This window comes from Castanea sativa, chromosome 6 (assembly GCF_040712315.1).
Source record: "Castanea sativa cultivar Marrone di Chiusa Pesio chromosome 6, ASM4071231v1".
Taxonomy (NCBI): Eukaryota; Viridiplantae; Streptophyta; class Magnoliopsida; order Fagales; family Fagaceae; genus Castanea; species Castanea sativa.
The window spans coordinates 11,143,188-11,165,853 of NC_134018.1; the positions used below are offsets into that span (position 1 = coordinate 11,143,188).

Consider the following 22,666-nt stretch of genomic DNA (forward strand, 5'->3'; position numbering starts at 1 on the left):
AGGATGCCCTTCTTTGGTGTTGTATACTTTCGTAAAAAGCACGGCACGCTCCACTGCCTGACCAGTTTCTTTTGCCTACATATTCAACATTCTTATTACAATAGTGAAAATTTATGTTGGTGATATGAAGCGGCAATTGACAGTCAAACTTAGCTAACAGAATTTCACTCATAACATGCAGTATAATGTATACTAAAATACTAATCATTACATTATTACGTTCAAGAAGACAAGTTTTGTTATCTTTATGCGAATGCTTAGTATGAAATAGTTTTGGTCCCTATCTTTATGCATAGAAGCCAGCTTTGGTGTTGTATGTCATTGCATAGAAAAAATTGACCAACATATAAATATACATCTATGACAACTGTTTATAGAGAAGCAAAGTGGACAGGTTAAAGAAAAAGAGTAAATATTACGCACATGTTTATATTCATTGAAATTAACTATGCACTCAAGTTGTATGGTTTGTCATTGACTCAATATTAAGTAAAATGCATTCGGCACTCAGAATTACACCGTTGTAGTATAAAATCTAAGTTTTTAAATAAACTTAAATGACAATGTACACAACTCCTTCCATATGCATATTCCTTAATGGTTCATCCACTTTCATACATTCTTCCAACTCAACTATGACAATCATTTTTTCAATACCCTATTTTCTTTTAATATGGTTCACTTATTCTTACTTTGTTTGTACGAAAATAGTTCAGAAACATATTTTGAAAACACCAAAGTTGTATCCTTGTGTCAATACTCCGATCTTATGCAAAGTGTAACAAATAGGTGTACTTTGATAGTACCTTCCATGCACAAGTTAAATCAGCTTAAGTTTAGATGCAACTATGAGTTTGGTAATTAATCGTGTGATAGCCGTGTTTATCAATCGAAACCACCAACTAGGCATCCTACAATTGTACCTTAAATATAGTCACACATTATCACGCTGCATTAATCACTCCTATGTGTTGTATGCATGCACCAATGTCACATATGCATGCCAATTGTATTGCAGTTATTCACTTTCAACCTATTTAGTTTTCCACAGAGAATGTAATAAAGGAAAGCACATTCAAAGAACAACCAATCGCTATATACCAAACCAATATAGCAAGTTCACAATGTGTCAAACATAGTTCTTAATGAAATCACTAATTAAGAATAGGAAACACCACAAGAAATGTGTATTCACGGTCATGAACATGCAAAGAAGCCAAGTCTTCCTTACCCCATCACTGTGCTCTCATTTGCATCAACATGAAACCTCACATGGTCCTCTAACCGAATGTTTTATTACGGAATTTTACTAATGAGGCAAGCAAGGCTAACAATTCCATATTAATTCACACAAAATGCTCAAGATTCTTCTGTAAATTAGTTTCAACAAACTCTTTATATTCTTTACCTTTCAATCTACATACATGTACAATATTAAAACCCTGGGTAGTTGTTATATAATGCATTTCTTACCATATCGTCTGCAGTTTGGGCAAAACTTATAGGCCCTGATCTTGCGATCTCCTTCTGTTTACCACGACGTCTTTTGTTCGTACTACTTAATGTCTACGAACAAACTAAAAACTAAAAGAAATCAGTGTGTCCATAAACTATACTCGGTAAATTCAAATACTGCATCCTATGTATATTACCAGTAACAGATAAAATAGCAAGAAAATTTTCATACCCGCGTGTCTTCATGAAACCAATAGTCAACTAGCTGAATAAACTCCTGCTCGTCAGCCCAATCTAGTCTGCTTTGAATGACATTTGCTCTCAACGCATCATCTTTGTAGCATTTCCTTTTCAACTTGCCTTGTCGATTCCTCCTCAATTCCCCCAGCTGGTGCATTGCCCAAGTCATTTGATCAGCTGGTTGGATAATTTTTGGGTCAATGATCCACCGTTTCTGCAATGCAAAAATTGAGTTAGCATAGTACAATAGTCCACCCTACTGAAAAATCCGAGACTTACCACACACATGATTATACATAACAGTTTAAAGTATCTTAATTTGATACTACCTCAATTTCCGTCCAACTATCTACTTTGTGGCTAGTTGGGACACGTGTTCAAGCAGTTGGCACAAGTGGGCAGTAGACGTGGCTGAGGCAAAAAGTGTCCAACCACCTTTTGAATGTTTTTCCGCTCTCCCCAATTGGTTGTCATGTGGGTGATCTTCAATAAGTTTCACTTAAAATATCAATTTATAATTATCATAATTATAATTTTATTCTTTAAGTATAATTATTTTTTTGTACTAACTCTTTCTTTTTGCCAAGAAAATAAGAGAATATAAATAAGTTCATTGGATATAGACCTCGGTTCTAATGATAAGGGCCAGAGCCAGAGCTAGAGCTAGAGCCGCTTCATTTTGTTAGGATCAAGAATTACAAGTCCCAACCGGATTCAAAGTATGTTGGTGTTGGATCCATCAACCCACGTTGGTAAAACATAATGTGTTTGTTTGTATAAACAAAAAAAATAAAAAGAAGATAAAACATAATGTGTGGCTAGTCATTTTTTTAAAGTTTTAACTCTTTCAAGAATTTTTTGTTTTTAAAATTATAAACAAGTTTGGCTATATTCCTTGTTTTTGGTCTATTAGGTTAAGTCCAAAATTATATGTAGCATCATATATTCTTGTTCTAGATAGAAGAAGTAGTTCTTGTCTGTTTATCAAAAAAAAAAAAAAAATTTTCTTGCCTGTTTAACCAAGAAAAAAAACAAGGAAACAAAAAGATAGAGAGGTGTCTGCAACATTTTAGGGGTACGTTACTATGCCCAGCGTCGAAATATACATGCCAACACTTTCCCAAAAGTGCAACATGCTACATGAGGATCCCATGCATGGAAGATCTGAGCTTTGATGACAAAACTAAATGCCAAAATGAATGAACAACACAAAATAGATTTGGATATGGTATTGATTAGTAACATATATGATGAAGAGCAGCTTGTAAATTTATCCAAGAAATGTAGCAACAGAAAGTATGCATTTTTATCACATAGTTTCATGGAAATATAAAGAAGTTTCACTAACCTTGTTGCTGCAGACATTTAAGCAAGCCATTGGTGCAGTATGCTCAGGCTCTCAGAACTAGACCTTTCGTCTATAAAATGAAAACCAAAAGAAAGAGTTATAGAGAGAGATTTAAGGAGAGAAAGATAGAAGAGCTTGAAAATATTAGAGCTATGGTGGGAGAGTGTGAGGGGTATATGTATATATAGAGGGTAGCGAGAGTGAATGGACGGCTAGGATTTCATGTGAGAGAAAAGCCAGATTTGGAGGCGAAGAAGAGAAAAATGATGAGAAGGAAACGTGACGAGGTTGAATTACAATAATCATGAAGATATCATCATGATTTTGACTAGGCTAGTTTTCTCTTTCACTAAACAATTAATAATAGTGAACGTAATTTAGCTGTCTTTGATATCGACATGTTTGAAACATGCTTGCTTTCATGGGCTTCTCTTCTATTTTTAATCAATCTTTTTAAACTTTTTGTGAGACTTTAATATATATATATATATATTTTTTGTTTATTTTTTTAACTGTTATATCACTTTGATGGCCATGGCTAAGTATTTCACTGCAATAAAATTATCAAAGATACATGCCAAAGATTCTTTATTTTGTTTTCTTTGAATTCTTTTTGGATTCATTTGGGGGAGTTTCAACTGAATGTGGGAAGCAGACTTTTGTGGCCTAATTAAAAGGGAATGAAAGATTATTATTACAATATTAGTAATTTTGTTATTATTCATTCATGGTAACTATCAATGGGAATGGACTAGACTAACAAAGACAAAGGAGGTCATTGTTAATTACTAGCTATTGTAGGGGCACAAATAATAAGTACTTTTGTTGATAAAATGATGTCGTTGGTTATACCAAATAAATTGGCCGGTTGCTGAAAGACATGTGATGTGAGGAGAGGGCGACACACATTGATCGAGTAGACTAATACACCATAAAAATTTCAACCAATGTGACAAGTTCTTATTGGTAAGTTAAGAACTAATGTCACCAATAGGTCCAAGTGAAAATTAATTAAAACTTGTTTACTCAACTATTGTGAAAATTATTGTAGAATTCACCTTTGAACTAGGCGTGGTCAGTACAATTCTGGAAGGTGATTCTCAGGTTCTCATGGGTGTTTTGTAGTGAAAATTTTGTTTATTCCTTAACAACCACAATACTTGTATATATAGGTTCTAAATTAATTGGGCTATTTTCATGTAAACATCAATGATTTTCAATCTCATATTAGGTTTAAACCTAAAATCAAAGCCCTAAATCTAAAATTGAAACCCTACAATCACAAAATCGAAACCCTAAAACTAAAATCGAAACTCTAGAATCACAAAATCAAAACCCTAGAATCACAAAATCGAAACCCTAAACCTAAAATCAATACCCTAAACCAAAAATTGAAACCCTAAAACAAAAATGGAAACCCTAAAACATAAATAAAAAAAGCTCAATTTAAAATACTTACTGTTAGTTGGCCCTCTCAGTGTCTTGAGTGAGATTGAGAGTTCGAGAGAGAGAGGGAGAGACTAAGGGCAGCGCCGGTGTGTACGATCGGTGGTGGAGATTCGATTTTTTTAGGGGTTTTTATTTTTATTTTTTTCAGGGTAAGGCTTTTTGCCGCCGCATCGGACTTCGGTGCGGGTGAGGGTGGAGGCGGTGCCGCAGCGCTTAGTCTGGAGGTCAGTGACGATGCTTTGATGAACGACGGCGCGGGCGGTGTCGGGTGGGGCGGATTGAGTTCGAGTTGGGTCTTGAGGGAATCGGGTTCGAAGGGCTGTAGACAGAGCAAGGCTGTTGTTTGGGTAAGGAGATTTTTTCTAAACTATTTATAGTAGGGATTGTGGCCGCATTTTTTAAAACGCAACTTCAAGGATTCTTGAAGCCGCGTGTAAAAAACACAGCTTCAGGGTAGACTATGGCCGCGTTTTTGAATAAACGCGGCTTTAGGAGAGGACTGAAGCCGCATTTTAAAAACGCGGCTTCAAGACATATATTAAAAAAAAAAATATATATATATATATATATATATATATATATATATATATATTTCAGATGGGTCTAAAGCCGCGTTTTAAAAACGCGGCTTCAGCCCATTTCAGAAAAACGCAGCTATTGGTCCAAAAAACGCGGCTACAGAGTTGGGCTTGGGCTGCGTTCGTCACACGCGGCCATAATATAGGTGTTGTGGGTGCGTTTGTTAGAAACGCAGCCCAAGTAGGGTCTTAGGCCGCGTTTTTACAAACGCGGCTGAAAAAAACGCGGCCTAAGACCCGCGTGTTTTGTAGTGTCATAAAGAGTTATCATCAGAAGCGAGCACCTTAAGTTGAAACTCTATAAAAAAAATTATTTGTACTTTTTTAGATTTTAAGCTACAACTTGCAATAGTAGGCTATAGACTAGAATATAATAAAAACAATAGTTTTCATCTTATTTTTCCTTATATTCATAATCTTTTATTGTATAGTACTAATGAACATGGATTAATTAAATAAAAATATCGAAGCCACAGGCCTGGAGCTTTTTAATTATATTGCTCAAAATTCTTACCTTGTCTTTCTTTTCCCACCTTACTTTGTATGAAGTTGTGAAATAGAGATGTAACAAAGTGTCAAAAGTAGGGAATTAATCATACTCAAGAACATTACCGCTAATCTTGATGTTTGGAACCCAATGATATTTGGGGACTGAATAAAAATATGATGATGTTAAGTTTTTGAAGGACAACTATGTTCCTACTAGCCTATATGCATGTGTGTTGCACATGTTCAAAGACTCTTTTATTTTATTTTATTTTCTAAAAGACAACTTTTCATATAAACTATTTTGGAGTTGATGCATTTTCTAATCACATCATTTCCTTGGGTTTGATGATATTTATACATTTGTGAATCAAATAAAAATTTCGTGCTACATCTTAATATCTTATCACTCTCTTAGGAATTTTGGTGATTGAAAAATGCATCAATCCCGAATTAGTATACTATTAGGACATATGTGATTCATGTTAGGATCATATGTCACTATTTTATGTAATTGGCTAATTCTTTGGCAAATCGTTTTTTTCTTGTAAGTGGGTAGATCTAGGATGTGTTTAATACTTCAAGAAACCTTGTTTCAAGTTCAAGTTTTGAAGCCATACAAGTTTGTCCAAGATTCAAGTGTGAAAATTGTTGTTCATTAAAACTCAATAGCTAGTATCTATTAAGGATTAAAAGAGCTGCTTCAGCCCGTGGCTCGACAGTTGCTCGATAGCTAGAGTATCTGTCGAGGTTTGTGAAACTCAAAATTTCTGGTCTGCTTTTCATCTAATCCGTGATTGTATGTTTGGGCTTTCTTTTCTCACAACTTTAGACATATAAAAAGATTATTTTAAGGGCCATCAAAGGTTGCACAGCCAAGACACAAGTTGCACAAGTGTTGAGCAAAGTTTGTTCATGCAAATTGTGACCGAGAACAGAATTTGTCCTAGTTCATCTTTCTTGTGAAGAAGCTGCTGTGTTTGTGCACCATAGGGTTTTGTGACCAAGGAGCTTCTCAATCTTCATCGTGTGATGAACTGAAGAACTTTGCAGCCAACAATCTTCTCTAGTTGGTGATTGAAGTCGCGTACAGGGATCCGCACAATTGGTTAGTCACATATTGGGAGCCATGCATTGAAAGGAGAGATTGTCACTACAAAATAAGTCCAATTGAGTATTGAGGTAAGGATTCAACTGTAGGTTGGTGTAAAGTACTGTGATTCCTTTACTTGTAACCGCTTGTTGTGATAATAGTGAATTCTCAGGAGTGATAACCTTAAAATCACCCGGTGAAATTTTTGCCTCAGAGGTTTTCCCCATTCGTAAACAAATCATCGTGTCAAATTTAATTTCCGCTGTATTTAGTTATTTGGTGATTTGTTTGTGCTACTACGCATTTGCATGATAATTTGATTAATTAATAAACTTGGCTAATTAATCAATTAATTCATCACACGGGATCAATAGATTCTTGGCCTATCATATACATTTAAATAGAATAACTTCTAAGCATACGCAATGTGCGTGCACAGAGGCTAGTTTTAAAATATTTTTGTTTCATAAGTAAATGAGAGATTTGTTTGTTTGTATTTTTTTTTTTTAAAGAATACATACATACATACATACATACATATATATATATATATATACACACACACTATACAATATGTTACGCATATTTTCTTCACTATCAAAACTTGATATCACTCTTAGAGATGACGTAACTTTTTATATACATAAATATATATAGATATAATATTCATTACAGAATAACGTTTATTCGGATAAAGGATACAGTTTTTAGTTTTTACCGTTCATAAATACCATGTAATTTTTCTCAAAATAAAAAAAATGCCACGTAATATGTATTTCATGCTAATTTAGCTTTGATTTCATTTTGTGACAAAATTTTAGTTATACCTATAATGGCAACAACAATTTTATAATAATAATAATAATAATATAGCAATGAAAATTTTATAACTAAAATTTCTTAAGACATTGGTAGACAATTAAATCCATAAATCACTTAATCCTTAAAAAAACCATAAATCATTCTAAATTTGATTTTAGTCTGCACCTTCAAAGTTATTTCGTAATGTAAATTGGATAAATTATAACACTCCTAAAGGTTTTAATTAATTAAGGATCTGAATATACCTCGGCCTCTTCTATCGTTGTTTTCAAGAGGGAAATCCACACTGTAGAAGTTACCGCTTACCACAAGAACCTTCCAAGTTTTCAACAAATTGATGAAAAATGATCCCAAAATACCTCTCCAATATTCTTAACCCTGAGCTACCATCCAATCAAAATTTGCTTTTGGATTATTGGCAATGGCAACCATCAAGTGAAACGAAAATCAATTCTATGGTTCAAATCAAATAGTGCCAAGTATGCAATCTTTTGTAAATGTTGGTTTACCACAAGGTTGCTATTGGTATTGGCAAAAGGAACCAACCAGGCATTTTTTGGTGCCTTGATTGCATAGATGAAAGTTACAACACAAATTTAGCAGCAGCCACCAGAGAATTCCATAACACCATTCATCCTCTACACTCACCACATCATAACTCGTCACCCTCTCTTCTCCTAAGACAATCAGCCCTGTCCACAGCCAAGATTTTATGTGTTATATATATTGTCTCTCCTCCATTAGGCCATAGAATTGGTTCTATTTGAACACTTTTCCTATGTAAATCTTAGCTCAACATAAATACCTTTTTAGTCCAAGCACCATATCCTATTAGTCATTGAACCACGGCTCAATATGACACCAACCCTGGTCACATCAACTCCTAACCGTCCCATTTTTAATTAGGCCAACAGTTTGATAGCGTGGGCTAAGAAACACCATGCTAACCTGCCAACATCGCTACTTGTTTCTAGGCCAACAGTTTGATAAAAGCTGCTCACTCTAGCATTTTAGCTTGACCCATCAAACACTGTGGCCTCTAGTGGATGTATCTTGGAGATCGATTTTTGGGACGAGAGCCCAGAGGGGCTTCCACCTCTCGACATAATGCTTGTGACGATGGCTTCGTTGGTTGGAAGAAAACAAAGGATGTGGCAGAGAAGAGAGTCCAATAGATTGCTTATTCTGTCAGTACTGCCAACTGCTGTGTCTTTGTCCAGAGAGAGTTTCATTCTTTTGCGTTTTGACACGGATTGATTAGCAGCTGAACCGACCATCCAAGTAGGAATAGCAACGGGTCGGGTTCGGGCCGGGTTTTTGCATACCCGGACCCGACCCGCAGGCCAAAACCCGAAACCCGGACCCGGCCCGAATAATAATCAGGTTTTTTTCTCGGGGCCCAGACCCGCCCCGCCGGTCTGATAAGCTACATAAATTTACTTACGAATTCCGGTAATGCTCTCACAAGTACTTAGGCTTTGAATAAATGGAAACTACTAAATCAATAATAGATTCACTGCAAAATAGCAAATACTTCACTAAAAAAAAAAATCTTATAGCACTGCAAAATAAGGATTTGGCTCTATCTCGGAAAGCTGGACAAGGATTTGGCTCATTATGGCCTAAGAAGCATTTAAACAAACACTTTGTATGCAAAAAAAAACATATCATGCGCCATGTTTTATATAATGACCCACTAGCCACAACTTACACGACAACATTACAGATCCAAACACCGAATTGGGTAACAATTGCAAATCCAAATCACATTACAATCAAACCCCAAATAGTAGATTTATCCCAAAACTATGAGATTCAAATCATCAATAATTATAGTATAAGAAATTTCCACAAAAGATTTAAAAAAAAAAATTGCACTCACCGCTTACGCCTTTACGGTACAGATAGCTATTCTCGTGAATGAGGCTTGGAGCGATGGATTAGAAGAGGAAATATCTTTGATATGGACCATACAGAGAAGAGTTCGGAGGTGCTTTCATTTTCGTTTGGGCTAGATTGGTTTTTGTTTTAAATGAATACTGAAACACATCAAAGAACGAACTGAACCAACCACTGCAAGGTGGCCGCACAGTGAAGTTCCACCATGCTGACGGAGATGAGAGAGGCTGACGCGAGGCCGCGAGGCGAGAGCTGCGGGTTGAGGCGAGGTTGCGAGGCGAGAGAGCTGCGGGCTGAGGCGAGAGGGCAGGGCTGTGCTAAGGCAAGAGGGCTGGCAAGAGGGCAGGGCTGTGCTGAGGCAAGAGGCAAAAGGGCTGAGTGTGAGAGAGGCGGCTGTGTCTGTGTGTAGTAAGTAGAGAGTAGAGACTTAGGGTTATAAAATCAGAAGAAAAAAAAAAATATATATATATAAGGGGTATTTTAGTAATTTAATATACCGGGTATTTATCCGGGTCGGGTTTCGGGTCGAGTCTGGATTTTTTTGATAAAACTCGGACCCGACCAGGACCCGCTTCGATTTTTTTTTTAAAACCCATATCCGACCCTATTCTTTATCGGACCGGGTAAAACTTGGCCCATTAGGGTCGGGCTAGACCGGGTATTCGCGGGTCGGATCTATATTGCCATCCCTACATCTAAGTGCCGCAACAAGGTTAGGGTTTGTAGAGGCTTGAATTGGGCAAGCTATAAAACAAGTAAAGGTTAGGCTGGTTCATGGGCTTAGTAATAAGACTTGAATGAGTTTGAAATATAAACTAATATCTTACTAAGCTTTTAATTAATTGGGATTTTTTCTCAAAAAATAAAAAAATTAATTGATTTTTTTTTTTTTTTGAGGAGAGAATTAATTGAGAGTTGGTGTCACATGTTCAAATCAAATGTGCTTTATAATATATTTGTATTGTATCTCAAGTTCAAAATCTTTTTTTATTTTATTTTTTATTTTATACAAGATAGAACTTCTATTCTAACATAATTTAAGTGTATATATGTGTGAAGCTCCCTCCTGGAGACTTGAATCTTAGGCCTTGCCCATCACACCCCACAAGCATTTATACTTGTGGAGTGACCACCACACCAACTTAACTAATAAATCAAGTCAAACCAAACTGAACCAAGGCATTTAGACTAGCTATCAGACAAGCTCAAGTTCAAACAAAGTTTGAAAGCTTAGTTCAAGCTCAAGCCAAACTTGAATATTTTATATTTGTTGTTGAGCTGAACTTAAACATTTAATGCTCAACAAAGATTGATTTTTTTATAGACCTTTTTTGTTTTTAAAGTGTAATTAAAAAAAAAAAATTGTTTTGAGAAGAAAGAAAGACACTTCTCAATAAACAGAAAATTGTCATAGTTGGCTATAAGTACATTAATGATATGTGATACTAAAAAACCACTAACATGTCTACCCAGTTTTTTATTTTTATTTTTATTTATATAGAAACATGTTATCGTATAGATATAGATATATAATATAAATAGATATAATTTTTTTTGTTGGTTTTGATAATTTGATATTTGGGATTAGGGCGGGGAGGGATTTGAACTTTAAATGTCTTTATTGGAAACTCTAAATAGTGCCAATAAGTTGAGGTATATAGCTCTTGCCTGTATCCACGGAGGATAAAGTTTGGCAATAGATTAATTTATAGTCGATGGCTACAATTTCACTTAATAGATTTTTATTGGACATGAATTTTGACAAATTCATCAATGGACTACACTTTGTTTCTATATCCTCTATACTTGCAAAAGTTCCAAAAGATCAAAGATCAATAATTATGTCATTAATCAAATGTGCAAATTTAATGTTTTTACATGTCAAAATGCATAAAAAATAAGTTTATGACTTGAATAGTAAATAACATATTATTAATACAAAATTTAACGTGCATGTCAAGAACATAAAGAACATGTAATCCAACTATTAGATTTTCAAAATATGTAGCCATGATAGTTTTTTTAATAGGAGTTGTAGCCAAACTTTGTCCATATATTCTTCTTAAAAACAAAAATTGTCCATATAAAAATACAGGAAAAACTTCTTGTGTATATATTTGCCAAATTTGTGCATTGTAATGGAAATTCTCCTTTATCTTTTTTCCTTTCCTCCTTTAATATTTTTACCATTTTTGGCTGGCTCTCTACTTCTCTTATATATTTTCCAAATTTGTACATTATAATGTAGAGTAATGCTACACTGCAAATTATTTTACAATATTTTTATAAACTATTAATGTGGCTAGCTTTTTATTGGTTTTCATCTAAGTCCATCATTATATCACTTTTTTATTTACCAATAACAACTCATCCTATCAGCAATTTGTAAATTTTTTGTAAAAAAGTTTGTATCTCCAGCATTGGTAGTGGGTTTGTAAAAATCTTTTTTAGCTAGAAGTCTCCTTTTATTCTAAATATACAATGGCAAGCAGTAGTGGGTTTTAATCTTCGCATTTTATTTAGTTAGTGAGTGATATGACATTTTTCATTAAAATAAAAAGAGATTCTAGTTAAAAAAGTACTAGTGGTAAGCCAAATTCTTAAATAATATACCTCTTCTCTCAAAAAAATTAAAAAGATTCCTTCAATTAATTTTTTTTTTTTAAGACAGAAAGTCATTGTTTTTAATTCTCATTAATTATTTTTTCTCAGTCATAAATTCCTTATTTTAATTCTCACGATTGTTGAGTTGTATAGCTATAAGAATTAATTAATGTCATATTAATTTTGAACCTTATTTTGTTTCCCTTCACATCTATAATTAACAGCTTCTTGTCCTTGCTTAACAATGCAGTAGTCTCTCTCCTCTTTCTCTTTCTATTTCGTTTTAGCAGTCAATAGTCATGGCTAGGTCTCAAAATTTGTTTACATGCATAATATTCATGACTCTTTTTGTGATAGCCATGTGCAGGAGAAGCAGCATTATTGGCGAGAAAATAAATAGTAATTGGTTTGATGCAAATGCAACATTTTATGGTGACATGAGTGGTGGAGCAACCATGCGTAAGTATAACCACACTGTCATAACTAAGGGTGGAAGGAATTTAGCTATAAGCCTAAAAAAATTTAATAGTAGTGTGCAATTTTAATATATAGGGGTAATTATACTCCCCTTCTATTTCTTGAGGTTTGGAGAAATAATACGCCACCTTAAACTTGAAGGAGAAAAATACTATCCTCCATTGACTATCATTTGACTAAATTCTGTTAAATTAATATTAAAAATATTGTCTACCATTTGATTACGGGCAGATTTTCCAATAAAAAAAATTGACTCCAGAAGTTTTAAACTCATTTTTCAACAATGAAACCTTGACTGCTTAAGCAACATGTTTTACCTCATAATTTTGATGCAAAGCGCCGCTAAGGTGTGACTAAAAATAATCAAGACTCATCACCTTTTTTTGCAAATGTATTTTGGAGGGAGGAGATTGTTAAGATATATTTAGGGAGCAACACACACATATGAAAATAACAACATTCTAATAAATAAGGTTAAAAAGTAACCGAACCTTAGCATAATAAGATAGTAAGCACCTATGTTTTGCAATTCAAATTTGAATAATATCAGCTGAATATATAGCACAATGTTCAATTTAAGTTGGAACTGTTTACATACACCAAATTGTATTGAGTTTATAATATGATATTTTTTATTGGTTAAACTTATATAAAGAGAATCTTTTAAAAATTTGGAATACTTCATTAATAAAATTAGTGGAAGGGAAGAGTATTATTTTCTTCAAACTAGGGAGGGGAGTGATTTTTCCCTTCATGTTTAGGACGAAGTCTCAATTTCAAAACCTCAAGGGAGAGAAGTGTAATTACTCATAATATTTGTTTTGGGTTTCTTGTGAGTTGTAACAAAGTCTTAGACTTCTAGTTTCTTTTACTGCCACATACTAACTCTCCATAATTATTTTTGACATTAAAAATAACTTTGCCCCATGCACATGTATAAATAAATTTTAAAAATAAACATAATTAGACACATATTAAAATTTTTACACTAGTTAAACACTATTGATGGCCATTCTTAGATATTGTCCACTCTTAAAAAATATTAATTGGTAGAACATGCAAGTTGTTCAATTTTTTTTTTAATTTCAGAAAAAACAAAAAAATTTATACTTCTTAACTTAATTTTTGTTAAGGTGATGCAACAAATTTATTTTAGGTGTGCATTTTTAAATAACATATGTACAACCAATTTTTTGAACATGGTATAATTTTTCATTGAAATTTAGATTTGAAATAATTATAATTTTTTGTACAAAAATCTAGATTTGTTTTAAATAGATTAGAAGTGGTTTCAAATGAAATCTAAATAGAATGGGCTAGAAGTAGTTTTAAATGTATTTAAAATGGTTTTAAATAGGTTGAAAGTATTATTGTATTACACATTCTAAGTTTTACATATAATAAATTTTTAATTGAGTCCTTTTATATGAATCTACTTGTAAGCATACACGATACAAAATGAGAGATGGAATGACTTCTCGGACAAATCAAAGCTCATTTAAAAGATAGAGACATATTTTTTCAAATTAGTAGACAAGTAAAAGAACACTTAGAACAAAATTGGAGTTCAATTAGAATCTAATCTGGATTCTTGATGAAACTTTCTCTCAGCTTTCATTTTAATATATTATGTATGATTTTCATAGTTAGAACCAAAAGTCATGTTAATTTTTTCTTTGATAAATTTCAAATTTTGTCATTAACCTTTGATATTTGTTTTAAAATTGTTCTTGTACTTTAAAATGTTTTATTTTAATCTCCATATATATTTTCAAAATTGTTTCATAAAGTTCTTTATGAGCATCAAATGTGTAAAAAAAAAATGTTGATGGGTTATGACTGACAGGGGGAGCTTGTGGGTATGGTAATCTTTTTGAACAAGGTTATGGCCTCGCGACAACAGCCCTAAGCATTGCACTCTTCAACAATGAAGGCACTTGTGGTGCTTGTTTTGAGATCATATGTGTCAATGCTCCACATTGGTGCATACGAAATACTGTCATAATCGTCACCGCCACCAATTTATGCCTTCCTAGCACTCACCCTAGTGCAAACTGGTGCAACCCCCCACTTCGACACTTTGACTTGTCCATGCCCATGTTCACAAGACTTGCATATTATAGAGCTGGGATCATCCCTATTAAGTATCACCGAGTCCCATGCAAAAAGCATGGGGGGGTAAGGTTTCAGATAATGGGAAATCCAAATTTTTTGCTTGTATTGTTGTACAATGTTGGAGGTGCTGGTGATGTTTCTAATGTCAAAATTAAGGGCTCTCGTACTTCTTGGATTCAAATGTCGCGTAACTGGGGCCAAAATTGGCAGACTGGCACACCATTGGTAGGGCAAAGCTTGTCATTCCTAGTGACTACTAGTGATAGAAAATGTTGAAGTTTGTGGATGTTGCACCTCGTAATTGGCAATTCGGTCAAAATCTCAGGCCAGTATTAATTTTTAGAAGTTTACTACCATATTGCCCTTCAACATTACTAGTTAATTTCTAAGATTGTATTACTACTTATGGGACAATGGAAAATTGGTAATGTTTTCTAGGTTCATTAGCATGCCATTTATAAATAAATTATACATAAATTAAGTAAATAAAGATGCATGTCTTTGACTTTTGGTATTGTGGACGTAGATCTAGTGACTCACGTCAAATTCATGGGCCAAAGGAGTTGTCAGTTTAATGGGAAGGAGAAATCCACAATGGGAAAATTAAGTTGATAGCTTAAGACAAGAAAAGACTAAATCATGCATTTATATATGAAGAAATGATGTTCCCGTGGTGCAAAATGGCTTTCTAAAGGAAGAATACAAGTGAAAATTCTAGCTCTCTTTTTCTCTCTTGTTCTTGCTCAAATCCTTTCTTTTTCTCTGGATCCCCTCTCTTGTTGCTATCTTCCTCCTTTTATAGCTATATCCCTTCATCCTCCAGCTGTCTTGCTCTTAGTTGGATTTAGGAGATACTTGTCCCATCAGCTTCTTGCCCTGCCAATCATAAAAAAAAAAAAAAAAAAAAAATGGAGGTGTTTCTATTGTTTATATCAGTCATTTATCATTTAATGTGGCTGACATTAGGTGAGGGGAGCTCATTAATGTGAAGGTGACTTGTACATTGGGCATTGCATTTTCTTCAATGTGTTCCTTAGGAGAGAAGCGAACAACAGGTAGCCCCATGCTAAAAGAAAAGTTTCTCCTCAAATAGTCTTCAAGTTCTTGGGAAAGAAGGATTCCTGGGTAATGAGCCTTGATGAGCCTTGGGGAAAATGGGTACCACGAGTTACCTCGGTCATGGGCTCAAATGTTCTTTTCCAATCAGAGGTCCCTCTTATCTCTTGTTGGACTCCAGACTGAGTCCATTCCTCAAATACTTCTTAGGTTTAGGTCCTTGAGGCAGATTTAGGTCCCCCTGCTCCTCCCCCTCACATTAAAATTTAGTCAACACATGTAGAGTACGGAAAACTTTCAACACATGTTTTATATGTTTAGCTACAGAAAATGTGTATTTTAAAATTTTTTGTTTCATTAGTAAATGAGAGTTTTTTTTTTTAAATGCATATACAATATGTTGCACATTTTTTTTAACTATGAAAAATTGATATCACTCTTACGGATGTAGTAACTTTTTATATATACATAAATATAGATATAATATTCATTGCAGAATAACGTTTATAAGGATGCAAGATACAATTTTTAGTTTGGCTTAAATGTACTTTTGATCCCTACATATTGCGGTCATTTTTATTTTGGTCCCTTCATTTCTATTTTACCACTTTTAGTCCCTAAAATGAAAAACGCGTTCCATTTTGGTCCTTATCGTCACTCACTTAACGGAAGAATCCTACGTGGCAAACAGAGTAGAATACTGACACACTTTATGCTGACATGACTATTAAAATAATAATTAAAAAAATTATTTGGCAATTAATAAATGACAGATCAGCAGTTTAAATATATAAAAAAATCCACATCAGAAAAAATAAAATAAAATAATTAAAATAAACTTATTATTTTTTATAAAATAAAATAAAATATTATTTTCATTAGATTTTTGGAAGACATGTTCTTCACTAGAACATGATTGTTCATGTTCTTCCCTGATCTCTCCTTTCTGAGCTCAAAATATCTTGCTCAAACTCTCTCAATCTCTTAGCTGAAAACCCCAAATCTTTCTCTTTCTCTATCTCAGATCACTGTCTCTCTCAAAATAGTGGGGCTCTGCCTCAAATCGGTGGGTCTCTGCCTCAAATCGGTGGGTTTCTACCTCAGATCGGTGGGTACTCTTGGATCGGTAGGTGGTTTTTGTCTATCTCAGATCACTGTCTCTATCTCAGATCGGTAGGTGGTTTTTGTCTATCTCAAATCACTGTCTCTACCTCAGATCGGTAGGTGCTCTTGGATAGGTTTCTCTTTCTCTATCTCAGATCACTGTCTCTCTCAGATCGGTGGGTCTTTGCCTCAAATCGGTGGGTTTCTACCAAGATCGGTGGGTGCTCTTGGATCGGTAGGTGGTTTTTGTCTCAAATCGGTGGGTCTTTCTCTATTTAATCTCTCTATCTCTTAGTTCAGTGGTGGAGATTTCAATGGAGATAGGTGGCAGCGCACTCCGATGGTGGGTTTGTGGGTGAAGATTTTTGTTGATCTGAGTGGGGGTTTTCACCTTGTTCAAATTTGGTTTTTTGATGACGGGTTAAGATTCGGTTAAGGGAGTTCACTGAGTGAAAGAGTTTGAGGTGTGCTAGGTTAATGGTTTTGTGGGTATTTTGTTTGGGTGGGAGTTGTGTTTGTTTTTGTTGGTATGGTTGAGGGATTGAGCTGAGTTTGTTCAATTTTGTGGGTATTTTGTTAATGATTGTATTGATTAAATTTTGGATTTAAATCTATTTTTTCTTTTGGATGATTTGGTTTGTGCATATATATGGATTGATTATGTTTTTCACAATATTCTTTTATGATTTTTCTGTGTTTGATTTTCTAGGTTTGTATGATTTTTTTGGGTTTGTGCTCTTGTTTGTTCTTGATGGGTTTGTATGATTTTCTGGTTTTGTTTGCTTTTCTGGGTTTGTATGATTTTCCGGGTTTGTTTGATTTTCTAGGTTTGTAGGGTTTTCTGGGTTTGAATGATTTTCTGGATTTGTATGATTTAGATTTGAATTCGTGTGTTTTTTTATTTTTAGTTATGTTTTTTTTTCCTTTTTTTTATTTTATTAAAATTGATAAATTAATTTTTAAAATTCTAAGTTGACGTAGCATTTTTAATTCTATTTTTTCCTTTTTTTTAATAGTATTTTAATGGACACGTCAGCATTTACTGTGCCAACAGTGCACTCCGTTTGCCACGTAGGATTCTTCCATTAAGTGAGTGACAGTAAGGACCAAAATGGAACGCGTTTTTCATTTTAGGGACTAAAAGTGGTAAAATAGAAATGTAGGGACCAAAATAGAAATGAACCCAAAATTTAGAGACCCGAAGTGCATTTACGCCTTTTACCTTTTACGGTTCATAAATATTAGATTCATCTACTATGTAATATGTATTGCATTCTAATTTAGCTTTAATTTAAGTTTGTGATAAAATTGTATATAGTTAAACCTATAATGGCACTAACAATCTTATCAAAAAGAAAAAAATAATAATAGCAATGAAAATTTTATAATTAAAATTTCTGAAGACATTGGTAGACAATTTAATCCGTAAATCATTCTTAAAAAAATCAATAAATCATTGATAAATTTGATTTTAGTCGGTACCTTCAAAATTAATTTGATCTTATAAATTGGATAAATTATAACACTCCTAAGTCCTGAAGGATTTAATTAAGGATCCGAATATACCTCGGCCCCTTCTATCAATGTTTGCAAGAGGGAAACCCCTCCTCTAGGAGTTACCACAAGAACTTTCCAAGATTTCAACAAATTTTCGAAGAATGATCCCAAAATACCTCTCCAATATTCTTGCCCTGTGCTACCATCCAATCAAAATTTGCTTTTGGATTATTGGCAATGGCAACCATCCTATGAAACGGAAATCAATTCTATGGTTCAAATCAAATAGTGCCAATTATGCAATTTTTTGTAAATTTTGGTGGACCACAAGGTTGCTATTGGCAATGGCAAAAGGAACCAACCAAGCATTTTTTGGTGCCTTGATTGCATAGATGAAAGTTACAACACAAATTAACTAGCAGCCACTAGAGAATTCATTCATCCTCTACACTTACCACATCATAATTCGTCTCCCTCCTCCTCAAGACAACCAGCCATGTCCACAGCCAAGATTTTGTGTTTATATATATATATATATATATATATATATATATATATATATTGTCTCTCCTCCATTAGGCCATAGAATTGCTTCTATTTTGAACACTTTTCCAATGTAAATGTCATGCCTCAAACCCAAAATGGTCCAAAGCATGAAAAACCAAGCCTTCAAGAGAACTTGTATGGGATTTTTTTTTTTTTTTCATTGACGAAGTAAATAAATATATTGATCTCTCCACAATATAAGTCAGAGCTCTATGACACATTTACAAGCAATACAAACTACAAATCATGTGTCTCCTAATACACTTAACAATCCAACGCTTCAAATAAAATGAACACAAAGTCACAATCCTCTCTAAGGTATGCAACCTCAACAAAAAATCTAGGCCTACCACACCCAAGGCTAATAGACCTCAAGTATCCAACCTCCAATAGAATTAATTATGATCTTGTTGAACTTTGCAAGATTAGGTCATCAACCATTAACGGCCCAAGTCTCCCAATTTAATATAGCACTCCAATCACCACCAATAAATTAAGCTCCATGCCCGATGTATAACTAATTTATCTGAAAAACTGTTGGAAATTGGGATGAGCTAAAGCCCAATAAGTAGCATAATTAATGGGGGCGGGGGAAATGCAAGTTTCATTATTATAAACAGTTTGCAAAACATATTTTTGTTTGGGAAATTGCTAATTGAATACTGCAAGATCTTTTTCAATAATAATGTAACAATTATGATTAAATGATGAAACACAAAGTTTCTCAAAAAAATACCATAAAACTATATATTATAATCTATGAGCACTAATAATATAATTTCCAAAGCCATAAAATCTAACATACGATAATTTTATCACAAATATACCATACTACCACATAGACCGGTCAGGGGATCCACCCATTCACAACTGGCATGATATTGTCCTCTCTGGTATGCAGACTCTTGGCCCCATGGACAGCAGCCCCCATACCCTCAAGGTTTTTCTCTCTCCCCATGGGCAACAGAGAAAGCGTATCAAATAGACCTCTCTTGCATGTGGTCTCTTGGTCCCATGGGCGCTGACCTAGATTTGGTTCTGTTGTCATAAAAACTACGGAACCAAATCGAGTGATCACCGGGAAATCACACATGGCATGGTGTTAAAACCACATAAAGCTCACAGGTTACATATACTTTGAAACACATAGTTTATATCTAGGTAGTTTCAAAAAACCTTAAATAATCTAACTTCCACAAAGTTTGTAAGGTTTTCAACTTCATTCTTGTCAGAAAGATTTTCTATCAATTTCCCACATAACAAGATAAGATAAGCATCTTTAATTTTCTAATATACCATAAAATCCATGATTTCCTTATCAAAGATTAAATAAAAGATGCTCATTTTTCCATATCAACAATTCATGCATTTTCCCAAATGCAATACAAATATGATACATTTTCATATATAATCATAAATATATTAAGGTTATGACTCAATAGTTTTTAGGAAAATATAGTTTCTATAGGTAGTTTCCAAAAGCATGTCTAACCCAAAAACAACATTTATGCAACATGGTTATTTTTCAAAAATCCCATTAAAAAGCTACTTACCTCAGCAGTCCATTCCAAATTTACCTCAAGCAGGCACCGCATTCAACCAATCAAGTTACTAGTTCCATCACGAAGTACCTTGAAACCTAGAAACACAAATATCAAGCCAATTAATAACAAGACCGACTACACACATTATGCTATCAAATTTGTCTCCATAAATCAGAAAGGATTCCATCAAAAATCAAACCTAAGGCCCTAAAGCCTAGCTTGACCAGCCCAAGACAAGTACTCCTACCCAAAAGGGAGCCAAACAAGCATACAAGAAACTCATAGGACTACAACACAACTAACCCCTTTAATTTCCCTTTCGCAAACAATATGCATTTACCAACTTGATACAACGTATGTCACTACCAACCCATGATAAAATTAGCCAAAGTAAAAAACTTGTCAAAGAAAGCACATATGGACTTACAAGCTAAACCACACCACAAAAGCTTGGAGTAAATTCCTTAAAGTCTCAGAATCCTAATCACACTTCTAAATAACTTCCAACAGGTCAGCCCTTATTATAAAATTCGTTTGGTCCACTTAGTGTTATCCAAAAATTCAGCTCAAAATGATTTTTCTATAATTTATTAAAAATCATGTAATGCAGCTTACTCAGGGACAGATTTACAATTCCAAAATAAAATTACTATAATCTTAATACTATGCCAAAAACTTTTAGACTTGATTAACCTCAAAGCTGCATGTTTTAGCACATGATAACAACTATGAATGCAACCAATAACCTCATATAATAGTCATCACAACACAAGTCAAGAAATTCGATCGTCTAACTCATATAGGCAATTCACCAAACACTTGACATGCAACAAGCACATGCCCACATTCACATATGTCAAAGCCATTGAAATGCAAAGGAAACACTTTGGAATCAACTCATGCAACAACAAAACCCATATAGCTACTCTAGGAAACCAAACCTCAAATACCCATTAGTAAAATATACAACCAAAACATTTTAAATTCATTACCACAATAATGTGCATCATAAGATAATATAGCATACTCATGAATCTCTTTGGGTACTTAATAATTCATTTAAGCTAAGATAAGATCAACCAAGGTTTGAGATTAATTCCACAATTTCTCAGCGTTTTAGTCTTGCTTTCAGATTTAGTACATAGCAGGGCAGCCATTTTGTAAAACAATTTTGGTTAATGAAAAGTTATCCAATTAATTCAAAACTTTAAGGGAACATTCCCCTATATCTATACAATGTACTACAGAAAATTCAGCCGAAAAAGATTTTTTTGTAATTTATTAAAAATCATGCATTGCGGCTGACTCAAATCTGTCATGACAGCTTTAGAAAATTGTTATAGTTGTAAGACTAGCCCAAATTATTTGAGAATTCACTCACATTAAAACCACCAGATTTAAAGCATATTATAAACAAGGAATCAAACCCAAAATCTCATAGAGGCAATATACCAAACACTTGGCATGCACAAGCACATTCTCAATCACCATGGCAAGTAATAGTTAACATTTCATCAACTTCTTACATATGACAAAAACCATTACAACAAATCAACTCAAAACAGAAAAATCATCATAAAACACATAAAAGTCAGCCCCTCCTTCCTCCAATAAACCAAGTGCCCAAAATCTCCATGGTTGAATGCCCTAATACCAACCATCACATACCCACCCCAAAAATCGTAGTTAACCCCTACCAAAGTGTTATCCCCATCCATTGGATCAACCCCACATGAGCATTGAGCCATAAACGTAATAATCAAGGAAGTGGGTCAATGGAAAACTTACCTTAAAATCATTGTTTGGGGCAGCCAAAACTCATGGAAGATCATACTTGTTGGATTCAAGCTATTGAGGAGGTTATTTGAAGTGGTGGTAAGGATATAGGACCTTCAATGGATCAGCCATGGAGGACGGCAAGAACAAGAAGAGAGAAAATACAAAAGAGAAGACAAGGGGGAGAGAAAACGTGTCAGCTGGGGGGGGTGACTTATGGGATGGGGCTTAATTACAAGTTTGCCCCAAAAATATCTTGTGTTTAATTACCACTCCACCCTTAAGGTTCTTCCCATATTTCATCTAGCCCCATAAAATCACTTAAGTATTCATAAGTCCTCCACAAAATAATTAACCACACTGATTAAAAACAAAGTCCAATTTAGATATTATTCTCTTTGGAAAAATTGCTTAAAAAAATATTTGGGGTGCTACAGTAAATCTTAACTCAACATTAATACCTTTTAAGTTCCAAGCACCATGTCCACTTAGTCATTGAACGACGGCTCAATACGACACCAACCCTGGTCACATCACTCCTAACTTTCCCATTGTTAATTAGGCGAACAGTTTGATA

At 34.1% G+C, this 22,666-nt stretch overlaps 1 long non-coding RNA gene and 1 pseudogene across 1 annotated transcript; one reads left to right on the forward strand and one right to left on the reverse strand.

The window, feature by feature from the left end:
• The first annotated feature begins 9,587 nt into the window (after positions 1-9,587).
• LOC142639432 (expansin-A9-like) lies at positions 9,588-14,955 on the forward strand (annotated as a pseudogene).
• A 4,017-nt stretch (positions 14,956-18,972) lies between these two features.
• Positions 18,973-22,240, reverse strand: LOC142637858 (uncharacterized). The gene is made up of 3 exons (XR_012844920.1): positions 22,102-22,240; positions 20,323-20,408; positions 18,973-19,303 (listed from the first exon to the last, which is right to left on the reverse strand). It is a non-coding gene; the product is annotated as an uncharacterized LOC142637858 (long non-coding RNA).
• Between the last annotated feature and the right edge of the window lie 426 nt (positions 22,241-22,666).